Source organism: Schistocerca gregaria, chromosome 8 (assembly GCF_023897955.1).
Source record: "Schistocerca gregaria isolate iqSchGreg1 chromosome 8, iqSchGreg1.2, whole genome shotgun sequence".
In the NCBI taxonomy this organism is placed as follows: Eukaryota; Metazoa; Arthropoda; class Insecta; order Orthoptera; family Acrididae; genus Schistocerca; species Schistocerca gregaria.
Genome location: NC_064927.1, coordinates 56055823 through 56069103, shown reverse-complemented (window position 1 = coordinate 56069103; position 13281 = coordinate 56055823). Strand labels below are relative to the sequence as shown.

Below are 13281 nucleotides of genomic sequence, written 5' to 3'. Positions count from 1 at the left end.
AACCTACATCATTGTCGCTTTGAAATATTTAGGTTTTCTTGTGAAAGAGCACCTTGGGAAAAATATCGCACTCGTCATGGAAAATGAAACTAAATCTATAAATATTATAAAAATGAAACTATGTATTGATGTGAAGGTCGATGGCAGCATGTCATGACGCGACGCAAATGCAGGATGCTTTTCGATCGCTACCCCTGGGATTTGCAGTGGGATGGGCTAGCACGAGTGCGGTGGTTGTAGGAATCTGGAACGTTCTATAATAATTAGTACTGGAATACTTTGATAAATAACTTTTACTAAACTTTGTCCTGTTACTGCACTCCACGAACATAATTAATAACAACTACCTATCTTTCTTGGATACAAATGACTCATTAACAAAGATTAACTAGATTATTCAACAAGCAAGATAACACAATTCTGGTATTACGTGCGTAATACATGCGCGAACTAGAGGCTGAGAAACTAGTGAGCTGAACGCTATTCTAATCTGACGTCGCTCAGGACCTGTAGCTGACTCGGCCGGTGCGATCTGCAAGTCTCTCTTCGTGCCATACGGCGGCACTGCAAGCGCCAGCGAGTCCAGAGAGGTTGCAAGTGCTGGACTGCTATCGTGGTGTCTAACATTTACACAACATGTATGTTTCACATCTACTCGTAAACCACTGGATCTATTTCAACCAAATTTGGTAAACACGTTATTTACCGTCTGGAAAGAACCATTCTGGGGGTAAAAACCGTCAACCTCTCAAATGGGTGGGAGTGAAAATGGAGCGTAGCTCAGGAGGCGCGAATAGAAAGACTTTATTTTTTATTCTGTGTTTAGAATGAGAGCGCTTACTGAACTGCAACAAGCCTTAAACGGAATTTCAAACCTTTACGAGCCTCTCTCTCTCACACAGCACCCACAAAATGGTGAAAGGAGAAAACTTTATCACTTACTACATTTTCTCTGTTCGTGCAGTAAAACTGCCGCACCAAACATAACCTTTTAATTTATTACTAACTTACTTACTACTAACTCTATTTGCAACACATTTCGAAAACAGTGTCAACGTATACCACTGGATTTACCTGCAAAATTATATCATTGTATGACACTAGGTCAGGAGGTATGACGTCATAAAGCGTGGAAACGAAACTGCAGGGCCAAGTTCGTTAGAAATACGCGTAGCAATATGAGCGAAGCAAGTTAAATGTACGTATATGCGGCAAAGCGACGGAAAAAAATCCCTCTAAACCGCTGGATCGATTTCAACCAACCTGGACAGAAATCCTGGGGGGATGGGAGATGAACAGAGAGGGAGAAGGAGATGGACGCGCAGATGAGGGAGGAGCAAATGGACAGAGAGAGTGGGAGGGCGGACTGTACAGAGAAAGGGAAGAAGAGAGAGACAGGGAGAGGTGCAGGAGGAGATGGACAGAGAGAGGAAAGAGGAGGGGAATGGACAGGGAAAGACCGGAGGAGGAGATGGTCAAAGAATGGGGAAGGAGAGATAGACTAAAAGAATTCGAATAAATACATACCCGAGCAACGTGGGGTCCTCAGCTAGTAATAAAATAAACACGAAGAGAGTGCAAAAGCACTAGATCGAATGGTGCAACTTGAGTAAGCACTGCGCGAGTAGTTTCACTTCCTCCCCCGCTCTGTCAGCCGCCAACCCCCACCCTCACTCGCCCTCCAACGCAAACGACAAAACTTTCTCTCGAGAAGCGTTGACGGCTGAAGTCTCGTACCGTTCCGTCGACGGGTTGTGTGGATGCCACCGCTATAATGCATTGTCGAATGTTTTCAACTTCCCTTGTGTTCCATCGAATGTGACTCGATCTTAGTGCGGCAGACTACACGTCAGCCCATACTGGATTCGAGTCATGTTATTTTTATTTCCTAGTGTTACATAACGTATCAGGATTTCTTGGTCAGGAATGTAAGCAATAATAACGATACATCGTAAAAAGGGGGAATGGCAACTGGATCATGTCTATAGGGATAAAAATTATCATATGGAAATCTACAATGTGAAAGTTCTGAAAGGGGCCGGTACTGGACAAGATCATTACATGACAAAAATAAAAACTGAATTCACCCCATTGACAAAGAAAACTCGCACCAAACAGAAGAGAACCTACGACTCTCATAAATTCATAAGTAACAAGAAACAAGGAACTTAAAAATGGCACATGGTATAGAGGAAATAGTTCCCAGAAATAGCTGAAGAGATGACCTCAACAAACCCAGGGAAAAAACACCAGTGGTGAAACGAAAAGCGTGCTAAAACAGTCGCACACGGACACCAAGCCTGGTTACGGTATCAGAGTTATAAAACAGAAGAATCGCATTTGGGACTCTCAGAAAAAAGAAAGATAGCATAAAAATAATAAGCAAGATTAAGCACCAATATCAAAAAGATAGTCTTCATTTGTGCGGCCATATTGTCTGTAGTTGCTTCACAATTCCTGACGGTGTTTTAGTTCTCTCAAAAAGATATACTTCTAATGATAGAAACAAATAATGAGAAAACAGACTCAGGGATTTACTACAAAATATTTAGTAGACAATTATAAAGATATGATCTTGCAACATTAGTGTTAAAAGATAAAAAGAATAAGATAGCCAACAATAGTAGTGAAATACAGGAATTTCACCGGAAACATTTACCGTATTACTTAATTTCGAAGAACGCTCAGATCTACTTCAAATAAACACAGATACCTCTGTTGAAACACCAGCAATCCATGAAGTCTACATAGCTCTGAAAGAGCTCAAAAACTACAAAGCAAGTGGGTAAGGTCAAACTTCGGAACACTGGAAATGTGCATCAGAACCAGTGAAGACATCATTACACCAATGGATAGTGAAAATATGGAATAAAGGCGTAGAACGCTTAAAAGGCAACAAATCAAATTAAGTAAACTATAGAGGAATTTCCATTTGGGATATCACATATGAAGTCATGTCAAGAATTATATACAATTGTCGTAAAGATCAGCTTGAAGTGCATCTACGAGTATACAAAGGAGGATTTAGATCCTGGACAAGCTGCCCAGAGCAGATCATCATCTTGAAATTGGTAATGAATTACTACAAAAAAAAGACAAAAAAAGGAGTCATAATCTTCGTAGTCTTGAAAAAGACCTTATGGTTGTATCCACGAATCTTCAATGATGAAGACGCTCCATCAAAAATTAATAAAAATTATAAATTTAAAAAACTCTAACAAACATAAAATCTGAAGAAAAGTTTAGAGGTGAAATTTCTGAGCCATTTATGATTAAAACAGAGCTAAGACAGGAATATGATTTATCGCCATTAATTTTCAACTTTGCTCTCGAGTACGAGATGAGGAAATGGTACAAGGAAAATCCTAAAAGCCTAAGAATTGGAACCAAGAAACCAAATAAACTTCAACTGCTTTGCATTCGTTGATGACTCAGTGTTACTAGCTAATAACATTCAAGACGCCAGAAATCAAATAACTAGCCTACCAAATGTAGCATAAAAATAGGACTCCGGATATTATTCGAAAAGACTGGGATAATAGAAGCAGATATATTAGTAATCAACTACATAACAGTAAATAACAGGAAAGTAAAAATAGTGAAGCAATTTTAATACCTATGAGAAATTATAACATACAACTTGGAGTAGAAACCTGCATAGTAAGAAAGAACTAACAAAATAAAAATGCTCAAAAATTAACACAGTCTACAAACAATAAAAAAATGTCTATCAATGAAAACAAAATTACAATGTTACGAGATGGTGATTTAATCAGAGGTGACATGCAGAAGGGAAACAGAACATGCAGAAATGTCAAAAAGGTGGCCAAAGGCGGATAGCTCGAAATGAAGTGGTATAAGGTGAATCAGAGTCCATTATAGTCACTATACACAAAAATAAGATCTCTTTTTGTTCACATTACGAAGACATCAGAAACTAGATTACCAAGAAATATTATAGAGGAATTGTGGAACACAGTGCAGCTAGTAGAATGGATAAATGAAACCAGCAAGTAGAGTGGTTAAATAAAACCAAGGAGAATATGAAGGAGCAAAAATTAACCCTGGAAGATTTGCAAAACAAACAGCAAGTTTGAGGAAATTGAAAAACATAAAAATAATATTTGAACCAAAAATAGACAAAAAAAGGCTGTTTAGAGATGAGGAATGACAAAAAATATCAGAACGAATGGAAAGATACTCTGCATTCGGAAAGAAATCTATTGAACAAGGCCACCGAAAAATGATTGAAGTGGTCCAACAAGGCAGTAAAAGCAGGAGAAGAAGAAGAAGAAGAAGAAGAAGAATAACAACCATAGCGGTACATCGGTGGTGAGCTGTACTGGCACTATAATAAAAAAATCATCGTGAAGCTAACATTACGTTATCGATACACCCATGCCCATATTGAACTGTTATCACAGGAAGTCATTACATTTATAATTCTTCCTCTTCATTGGTAGGCCTCCAGAATTTGAGGTAGTAGCTGTCATAAGAGCACAGAAATTTTATGAATATCTCTTTCTAAAATGCGCATTTGATTTTTAATAAAGATAGCGGAAAATACGACACAATATCTATAAAGAACAGCCAAGTAATTTTTAGCGGAAATTATGCGTATTTCAGTATGAATACCGGAACTGTAAAGAGATGCAGTAGCAGGGAATTAATAGTGACGTAATCTTCAGGAGATATCAACTCTGGCACTGCAACAACGTGAAAGCATTATGAAACCGAACCTCGCCACGAATTTTCCATTAGGATTATTATTGCTCTTACTGTCTTTCATTCTGATGAGACAGGATTAGCTGTACCAATAAGGGTTTGCTGGAAGCTTAGATCGATAACGATATGACTCAAAGGCAGAGCTGGCAGAGTTCCAGATCGCCGCCTTGAACCGGTTTCACGAGAACGACTTTTCGTGTCAAAACGACTACGCGTCTTTGTGTCACGTGCTCACGTGTAAACCAGCTGACTGCCGAGTGTCGAGTTCTGAAGGTCGACACCGCCTGCAATCGATCGCTCGCGTCACGCGATCGACTTACTCAGAAGTTTCAGCCAGTAATTTGGAGCGCCATTCTGTGGAGAAGTTCTGCTATGGAATAAGAAGTATGTTTAGCGGCAGGTTACTTTACTGAATACATTACATTTTTTAAAGACGGCAAAAGAGATGTGTATATATTTCCAATGTGCTAATACACTTCGTTTTTCATTTATTATTCATCAATTCCTCTTTCGTTCCTTAGTCTTCCAGTTTAACTGCAAGAATGTATGTACTGGTTTTGCGTTCTCGATGTGTCTACAGAAACGTTGTCAATAGCAGCACTGTCGATTAGTGTAACTCCTGTTATAAATTGTGTGAGGGAGAGTTAGATGACATGAAATGACAGTGAACTTGAGTGTAGCTGTAAGAATTGGCTTATCGCAGACCAGGAGTTCTCAAACCTCTGCTCTGACGGAACACTTTGAGAATTCCGGTCCTCTGATGGAACACTTTGTTTATTTTGAGGGTTAACAAAATTTAAATGAGACAACTTGTTTTATTCAGTGATTACTTCAATTTTGAAACTTAACTAATGACACAGAAATCATGACTTTTAAAAGTATATCACGATTTGTGTGTCATTGATTAGTGTCGTCAAAATGTCAGAGAAGAGACCCACGTTACTGATAGTTTTTCTCGGTGACAAGTGTTCTGCGGAACAGAGTTTGGAGACCCTGCCCTAAACATTTACACTGTCAATTTAATACGTGTAAAATCATTCGACGTGAAATTCAGAAGCTTTAATAAAGCGAGTAGTCGTTTCATAAATAAGACACTGATGTGCAAAACTTAAGAATGAGACGAAACTCGGTTATATATAGAAAGAACTGCTACAGTGGAATATAAAAATTAACTGAAAGAAATGTGCAATGAGACCGAGAGAAATGACACTTCTATTCGAGACAATAATTGCTATTTATGACGGCCACTTGGGCATTACAAAAGGCGCTGATTGCTTCGTAACAGTCTGTGAGCATCACGGACGGCAGCGGGCGATCTGCAAGGTGGTGTGTGTGGTAGCATCCCTGCCACAAGGTTTGTAAAGAGTTCTAGCGGTGGGGCGTTCCGTTCTTCCACTGGCGCGGTTGAGATGTGCTGCAGTACTGCTGCCCAACGCATTCAACACGTGCTCGATGTGCTTTATGTCGTGGGCAAGGACAGGCCAATTCATTCGCAAGATATCCCTCTCTTTGCAAGGGCTCCTACACCTGCGCCATTCGATACGATCGCGCATTGTCATCCATCAAACCTGGAGATGTGCTTAAAGGACTTAATTATGTACACAGACGGTAATAATTTCACGTGGTTCGATATGTTGGCAAGAATATTTGTTCAAAACCGGTGGTAGGTCGAAAACATCTTCCGAGATTGTCCTAAATGCTTTCTCCGAAAATTATTTCGAGCATTTAGTCCACGAAACCACGCGAATAGTAAATGGTTGCGAAAACACACTTGACCTCTTAGGCACAAACAATCCAGAGCTAATAGAGAGCATCATGACTGATACAGGGATTAGTGATCACAAGGTCGTTGTAGCTAGGCTCCATAGCGTTTCTTCCAAATCCACCAGAAACAAACGCAAAATAATTTTATTCAAAAAAGCGGATAAAGTGTCACTAAAAGCCTTCCTAAGAGACAATCTCCATTCCTTCCGAGCTGACTATGCAAATGTAGACGAGATGTGGCTCAAATTCAAAGATATAGGAGCAACAGCAATTGAGAGATTCATACCTCATGAATAGGTAAGAGATGGAACTGATCTCCCATGGTATACAAAACAGGTCCGAACGCTGTTGCAGAGACAACGGGAAAAGCATGCGAAGTTCACAAGAACGCGAAATCCCGAAGATTGGCTAAAATTTACAGACGCGCGAAATTTGGCACGGACTTCAATGTGAGATGCCTTTAATAGGTCCACAACGAAACATTGTCTCGAAATTTGGTGGAAAATCCGATGAAATTCTTGTCGTATGTAAAGTACACAAGCGGCAAGACGCAGTCAATACCTTCGCTGCGCAGTGCCGATGGTACTGTTACCGACGACTGTGCCGCTAAAGCGGAGTTATTCAACGCAGTTTTCCGAAATTCCTTCACCAGGGAAGACGAATGGAATATTCCAGAATTTGAAACACGAACAGCTGCTAGCATGAGTTTCTCTGAAGTGGATACCTTAGGGGTTGCGAAGCAACTCAAATCGCTTGATATGGGCCAGTCTTCAGGTCCAGATTGTATACCGATTAGGTTCCTTTCAGAGTAAGCTGATACAATAACTCCCTACTTAGCACTCATATACAACCGCTCTCTCACCGATAGATCTGTACCTACAGATTGGAAAATTGCGCAGGTCGCACCAGTGTTTAAGAAGGGTAGTAGGAGTAATCCATCGAACTACAGACCTATATCATTGACGTCGGTTTGCAGTAGGTTTTTGGAGCATGAACTGTATTCAAACATTATGAATCACCTCGAAGGTAACGATCTATTGATAGGCAATGAGCATGGTTTCAGAAAACATCGTTCTTGTTCAACGCAGATAGCTCTTTATTCACACGAAGTAATGGCCGCTATCGACAGGGGATTTCAAGTTGATTCCGTATTTCTAGATTTCCGGAAAGCTTTTTTCACCGTTCCTCACAAGCGACTTCTAATCAAGCTGCGGACCTATGGTGTATCGTCTCAGTTGTACGACTGGATTCGTGGTTTCCTGTCAGGAAGGTCGCAGTTCGTAGTAATAGACGGTAAACCATCGAGTAAAACTGAAGTGATAACAGGTGTTCCCCAGGGAAGCGTCCTGGTACCTCTGCTGTTCCTGATCTATATAAATGACCTGGGTGACAATCTGAGCAGTTCTCTTAGGTTGTTCGCTGATGATGCTGTAATTTACCGTCTAGTAAGGTCATCCGAAGACCAGTATAGTTTCAAAGCAATTTAGAAAAGATTGCTGTATGGTGTGGCAGTTAGCAGTTGACGCTAAATAACGAAAAGTGTGAGGTGATCCACATGAGTTTCAAAAGATATCCGTTGGAATTCGATTACTCGATAAATAGTACAATTCTCAAGCCTGTCAACTCAACTAAGTACCTGGGTGTTAAAATTACGAACAACTTCAGCTGGAAAGACCACATAGATAATATTGTGGGGAAGGCGAGCCAAAGGTTGCGTTTCATTGGCAGGACACTTAGAAGATGCAACAAGTCCACTAAAGAGACAGCTTACACTAGACTCGTTCGTCCTCTGTTAGAATATTGCTGCGCAGTGTGGGATCCTTACGAGGTGGGATTGACGGAGGACATCGAAAGGATGCAAAAAAGGGCAGCTCGTTATGTATTATCACGTAATAGGAGAGAGAGTGTGGCAGATATGATACGCGTGTTGGGATGGAAGTCATTAAAGCAAAGAAGTTTTTCGTCGCGGCGAGATCTATTTACGAAATTTCAGTCACCAACTTTCTCTTCCGATTGCGAAAATATTTTGTTGAGCCCAACCTACATAGGTAGGAGTGATCGTCAAAATAAAATGAGAGAAATCAGAAAATTTTAGGTGTTCGTTTTTCCCGTAAACTGTTCGGGAGTGGAATTGTAGAGAGATAGTATGATTGTGGTTAGATGAACCCTCTGCCAAGCACTTGAATGTGAATTGCAGAGATGTAGATTTAGATGGCTCAACGAGCTGTTGCAAGTCTTTCTACTGGACACCACACCGGCGACTTACGTGTCGCTAACTTGCCGTAGTTCTGCAGCCGGGGAAGAGGGACCTACAGTTCAACTGCGTGTTGTTTCCGGCGACACCTAACGTCCTTGAGAGTTTAACGCTACTCAAAACGAGGAATGAAACATCCGTTGTCCGACCGAGATTCGATGCCTCGACTTGTCTGTTTTTAGGCAAGCCCTTAACCTCCAGACTTACAGCTCCCCTGATATCTTACATACATTTCGCATATAGATTTTGAGGGTTGATGTTGTGAGTGTCGAAATGTGTGCCATCTACGGTTCTATCTTTCGATTGCGTTGACTTGTGAGGTTAAATTTTTCACGCCGCCGAGTGACCTATACCTTAGCATGTGACATAAATGTCAGCCTGATAATTAAAATAATAATAATAATAATAATAATAAATAAAAAATAAAAAAATGAAATGGCTCTGAGCACTATGGGGCTTAACATCGGAGGTCATCAGTCCCCTAGAACTTACAATTAGAGCTACTTAAACCTTACTAACCTAAGGACATCACACACATTCATGACCGAGGCAGGATTCGAACCTGCGACCGTAGCAGTTGCGCGGTTCCGGACTGAAGCGGCGAGAACCGCTCTGCCGCTTGATACCTCACCCGATTCTGAGTAGAAAGGGGCGGACGGACAGAGGTGATCTGTTTCTAGCCGCCCGGGATTAGACGAGCGGTCTAGGGCGCTGCAGTCACGGACTGTGCGGCTGGTCCCGGAGGAAGTTCGAGTCCTCCCTCGGGCATGGGTGTGTGTGTTTGTCCTTAGGATAGTTTAGGTTAAGTAGAGTGTAAGCTTAGGGACTTAGCAGTTAAGTCCCATCATATTTCACACACATTTGAACATTTTTGATCCGTTTCTACCGATTCAGGTTCAGGTACAGAACCCTAAAAATGAGTTCCGAATTCACCCTCAAAAGACGCATGGGGGAAGGAACAGAGGGTAACAGTGACGTTGGCTGCAGTGTGCCGTGTTCAGAGGATTAGACGCCAGTACAACTTTATGCTTCCCCATACCCATACCACCAAAACGATCATGTTCCACACGGTTCCTCGGTGCATTGCGTGTTACAACTTCTCGCCATATAAGGATTGCAGTGTCGAACCCTATCGAACAAATCGAATTTGATCTGTTATAAGGTGCTCACGAACTCAGTCGTAACACTCTTACTGGGGAAACCATTGGTTTCCGGACATACGTTCACTAGGATTGTTTGCTTGTTTCATTCTCTTCTGCCCTTTTCGTCCGAGCTGCCGGAGATGGTGGATGCGTGAGGTGTGCTTGCTTGTGTGAGTAAGTGTGCGTATGTTTTCTTTTCTGAAGAAGCTAATGTGTAAGTGTCTTTTCGTTGTGCCCGTTTGCAACTCAGCGTGTCGTCTTTACGGTATGTAGCAATGTATCTCTTCTTGTATTGTTCACCTTGCAGCTTCCGACAGCCACTCGACGCAACACCTTCCCATAAACCACAGAATATTCAGCAAACAGCCGCAGACTGCTGCCCATCCTGTCCGCAAGATCGTTTACGTAAATAGAAAACAATTGCTGTCCTACCACACTTGCCTGGGGCACTCCTGACGATACCCTTGTCTCGGATGAACACCCCCCACCGAGGTCAACGCTCTAGGTTCTGTTACGTGATGGATTTTAACGCTGCTCCTTGTTTGTGTGCGCCTCAGGCTTTTGAAAATGGAGAAACGGAGAACTTGTGGAAAATTGGGACTCACCTGCGGCAGTGGCTGGAAGGCGTGGCGTACCGTAGCGCGCTGTGTGGCGTGACCTGCGGCGGAATGCCGATGCGTGCTGCCAGCGCTGAGCGACTGCGTTAGCTGCCGGCGACGCGACGGGAGAGCACGTGCGGCTGTGGGGCCGGGGGGAGGGGGGCCGCGGCAGGGGGAGGGAGGGCTGGCAGGTGAAGGCCTGGCCTGCTGCTCTGGGTCGACCACTAGCGCCCAGCCTGCACGAGCGTCCGCGTGCAAGCGACTCCTAGAAGCCTGCTCAAACCCACACAGTGCAAGGTGCCCGTGAAAGGATGTTTCAGCTCGTCTTCTCTCACTGCGCGCGGGTAAAAACGCTGTTCAGATATTGCTAAAGGCGCGTAAAGACCAGGCCAACGAACGACAAAGCCTCGATTCACGGAGCGAAGTGGCGCAGTGGGTAGCACACCGGACTCGCACTCGGGAGGTTGGTAGTTCAAACCTGACTTAGGTTTACCGTGATGTCCTTAAAATGAATCAGGCAAATGCCGAGAAGATCTTATGAAAGGGCGCGGCCGGTTTCCTTCCCCATACTTCCCCAATTTGATGGGACCGATGATCTCGCTGTTTGGTCCAACAGCCAACCAACCAATCAAGCTTGGATTCGGCCGAACGTTGGTTGACCGAGCGGTCCGCGTCGCTGCAGTCACGGACTGTGCGGCTGGTCTCGGCGGAGGTTCGAGTCCTCCCTCGGGCATGGGTGTGTGTGTTTGTCCTTAGGATAATTTAGGTTAAGTAGTGTGTAAGCTTAGGGACTTAGCAGTTAAGTCCCATAAGATTTCACACACATTTGAACGTCGGTCGCCAATGCATTCGGTTTCTCATCCACACTAAACTTGAGACTTGGGGCCAAGGGTTTCGGCCAAGTGCAATCGCTTTTGGCTCTGATAACTCGAATACGTTGCTCACGTTTTGCTACCGTTACAAAGTAGCGCTTTAACTACAGATTCACTGGGCGGCATTACGATGGAAGAAGAGAACGTAGCAGTCGTCACACGCGCAACATTTAGGCGTATTTTTCTCCAAGAAGCTGACCATCAGAAAAAACACGAAAAAGAAACGACGCTGGTGGGCGACCTCTCTTTTAAAAAGTAGGGAGAAGTGTTGTGAGACAAACTTAATATCTACCTTAAAGTGGAATGGGAATACGGGCTATTTTATAATTTTTTCCCCTGATGAAAACTACAGATTTCGAATTGTTATTGAATTATGAGAACTCTAACATTTCCAAAGATGACGTCTCTTTTAGGAGAGCTGTAGCTGCACCAGAAAGTTTTGCTTGTTTCTCTTTGCCGTTCACAGCCAGAAGATGTCAATAAAGACACCACTTTCTTTTTATTATCGTGCATATCACTTTCTAATTGCTGAGTTATTCCCCGAAAGCGCCTTTCAAGTGTGTTGTTATAAAAGCAGTTCGTAGAGGCTCTTAAACACACCCGTTCGCAGTAAAGCTCTATAAGCTTTGATGCTCTTTCCATATTCCACCCTACTCTGCACTATTTTTAAACACAATAAATATACACTCTTAGCGATTGCAGCCATTGCCTGCAGGCAAGCAGCGACAGTTAAAACTAAGTTTCCAGAACAGCCACAAGCCGCACTCCGTAGGTTTTATTGACTTGTCTCGCTCTTTCATTTGACAGTCAACTACTGTACTTTAGACTTGAAATTGCATAGTTTATCATGATGTTTTTGTTAAATTAAAGAGTGAAACCGGCCAATGAAAGTACGACTTTTGGCTGTCCTGAATAACTTAAATAAGGTAACGTCCCCAAATATCGCCCCCTTTTTTATTGTCACTTGTTAGTCCATCAAATTGCTAGAAGAAAGACAAGTGAATGTGTCATTTATACACCCAAGTTAGTTTACTGTATGTGGCAAGATCAAGTTTTGTAATAATTAAGAATTTAAAAAATTAAAATTAAAAAATAATGATAATACAAAAAAGTGGCATTCCTTTTTTTGCGTGAGGTGAGCCAGATATGGCTCCTATTTATTAAAGGCACACAAAACTTTGATAGTTTTTAATAAAGTCGCAAAATACATAAGAACTTGCAAAAATTAGTTGATGCTAGAAAACTCTATCGCGAGTATTAACATTTAAGTTAAAAAAAAGAGTGCAAATAAATGTAGATTTAGGTGAAATTCGTCCATTCTAGTTTTCATGGCTCCAGAAAAAGCACTGTATGCACCGAACCCATTTTTGTCCTTTGTTGTCCTACGAATAGAGTTTGTTGCACACTGGGCATTTTGCGTCTTCACATCCGTCGCTTTCCTCACTAACATCTACTTCACCAGAATTTGAATCTTGTTCAGCAACAGAATCTTCAGAGGAAGCATTTTTTCTTTTCCCCCTTCGGTTTGCACAACCTGTCTGTCTGCTTTCTTGCAGGTGATTCCTCCTTGTCTTGCTTCCTCTGACGTGACTTCACAATAATATTTTTGTGAATTGAGCGTGTGCCAAGGGTAGCTGAACCTCGTCGGATGGAACTGCATGGTTTGACAAGAGGCATACGTGATGTGGTACGATTAGCAGCTTCTGGAGAAGGATCTGGTTGCATAAAATATGAGTCTAAGATATTTTCATCCATGGGGAAAATTCCCTCAATTTCTCTGAATTCCCACGGTTCTAAACCCATTGATATCCTTCGACACGTTTGCATCTCTTGTGCAAGTACAACCCAACAGAGCACCTATTTGATAATGAGTAACAATTATATTTTACTGTGCATCCAACTTCTTTTCAATTTCTTGGATGAAG

General features: G+C 42.2%; 1 protein-coding gene across 2 annotated transcripts in view; it reads right to left on the bottom strand.

The window, feature by feature from the left end:
- LOC126284653 (putative fatty acyl-CoA reductase CG8306) overlaps window positions 1-10593 on the bottom strand; it is a 174613-nt gene extending 164020 nt beyond the window's left edge. Inside the window, exon 1 of one of the 2 annotated variants that reach the window (XM_049983753.1) lies at window positions 10491-10593. The gene's annotated coding sequence lies outside the window, so the exon portion shown is untranslated. Of the gene's footprint in view, window positions 1-1527; window positions 1547-10490 lie in introns of those variants that run through there. The other variant, XM_049983757.1, reaches the window with a different exon arrangement.
- Between the last annotated feature and the right edge of the window lie 2688 nt (window positions 10594-13281).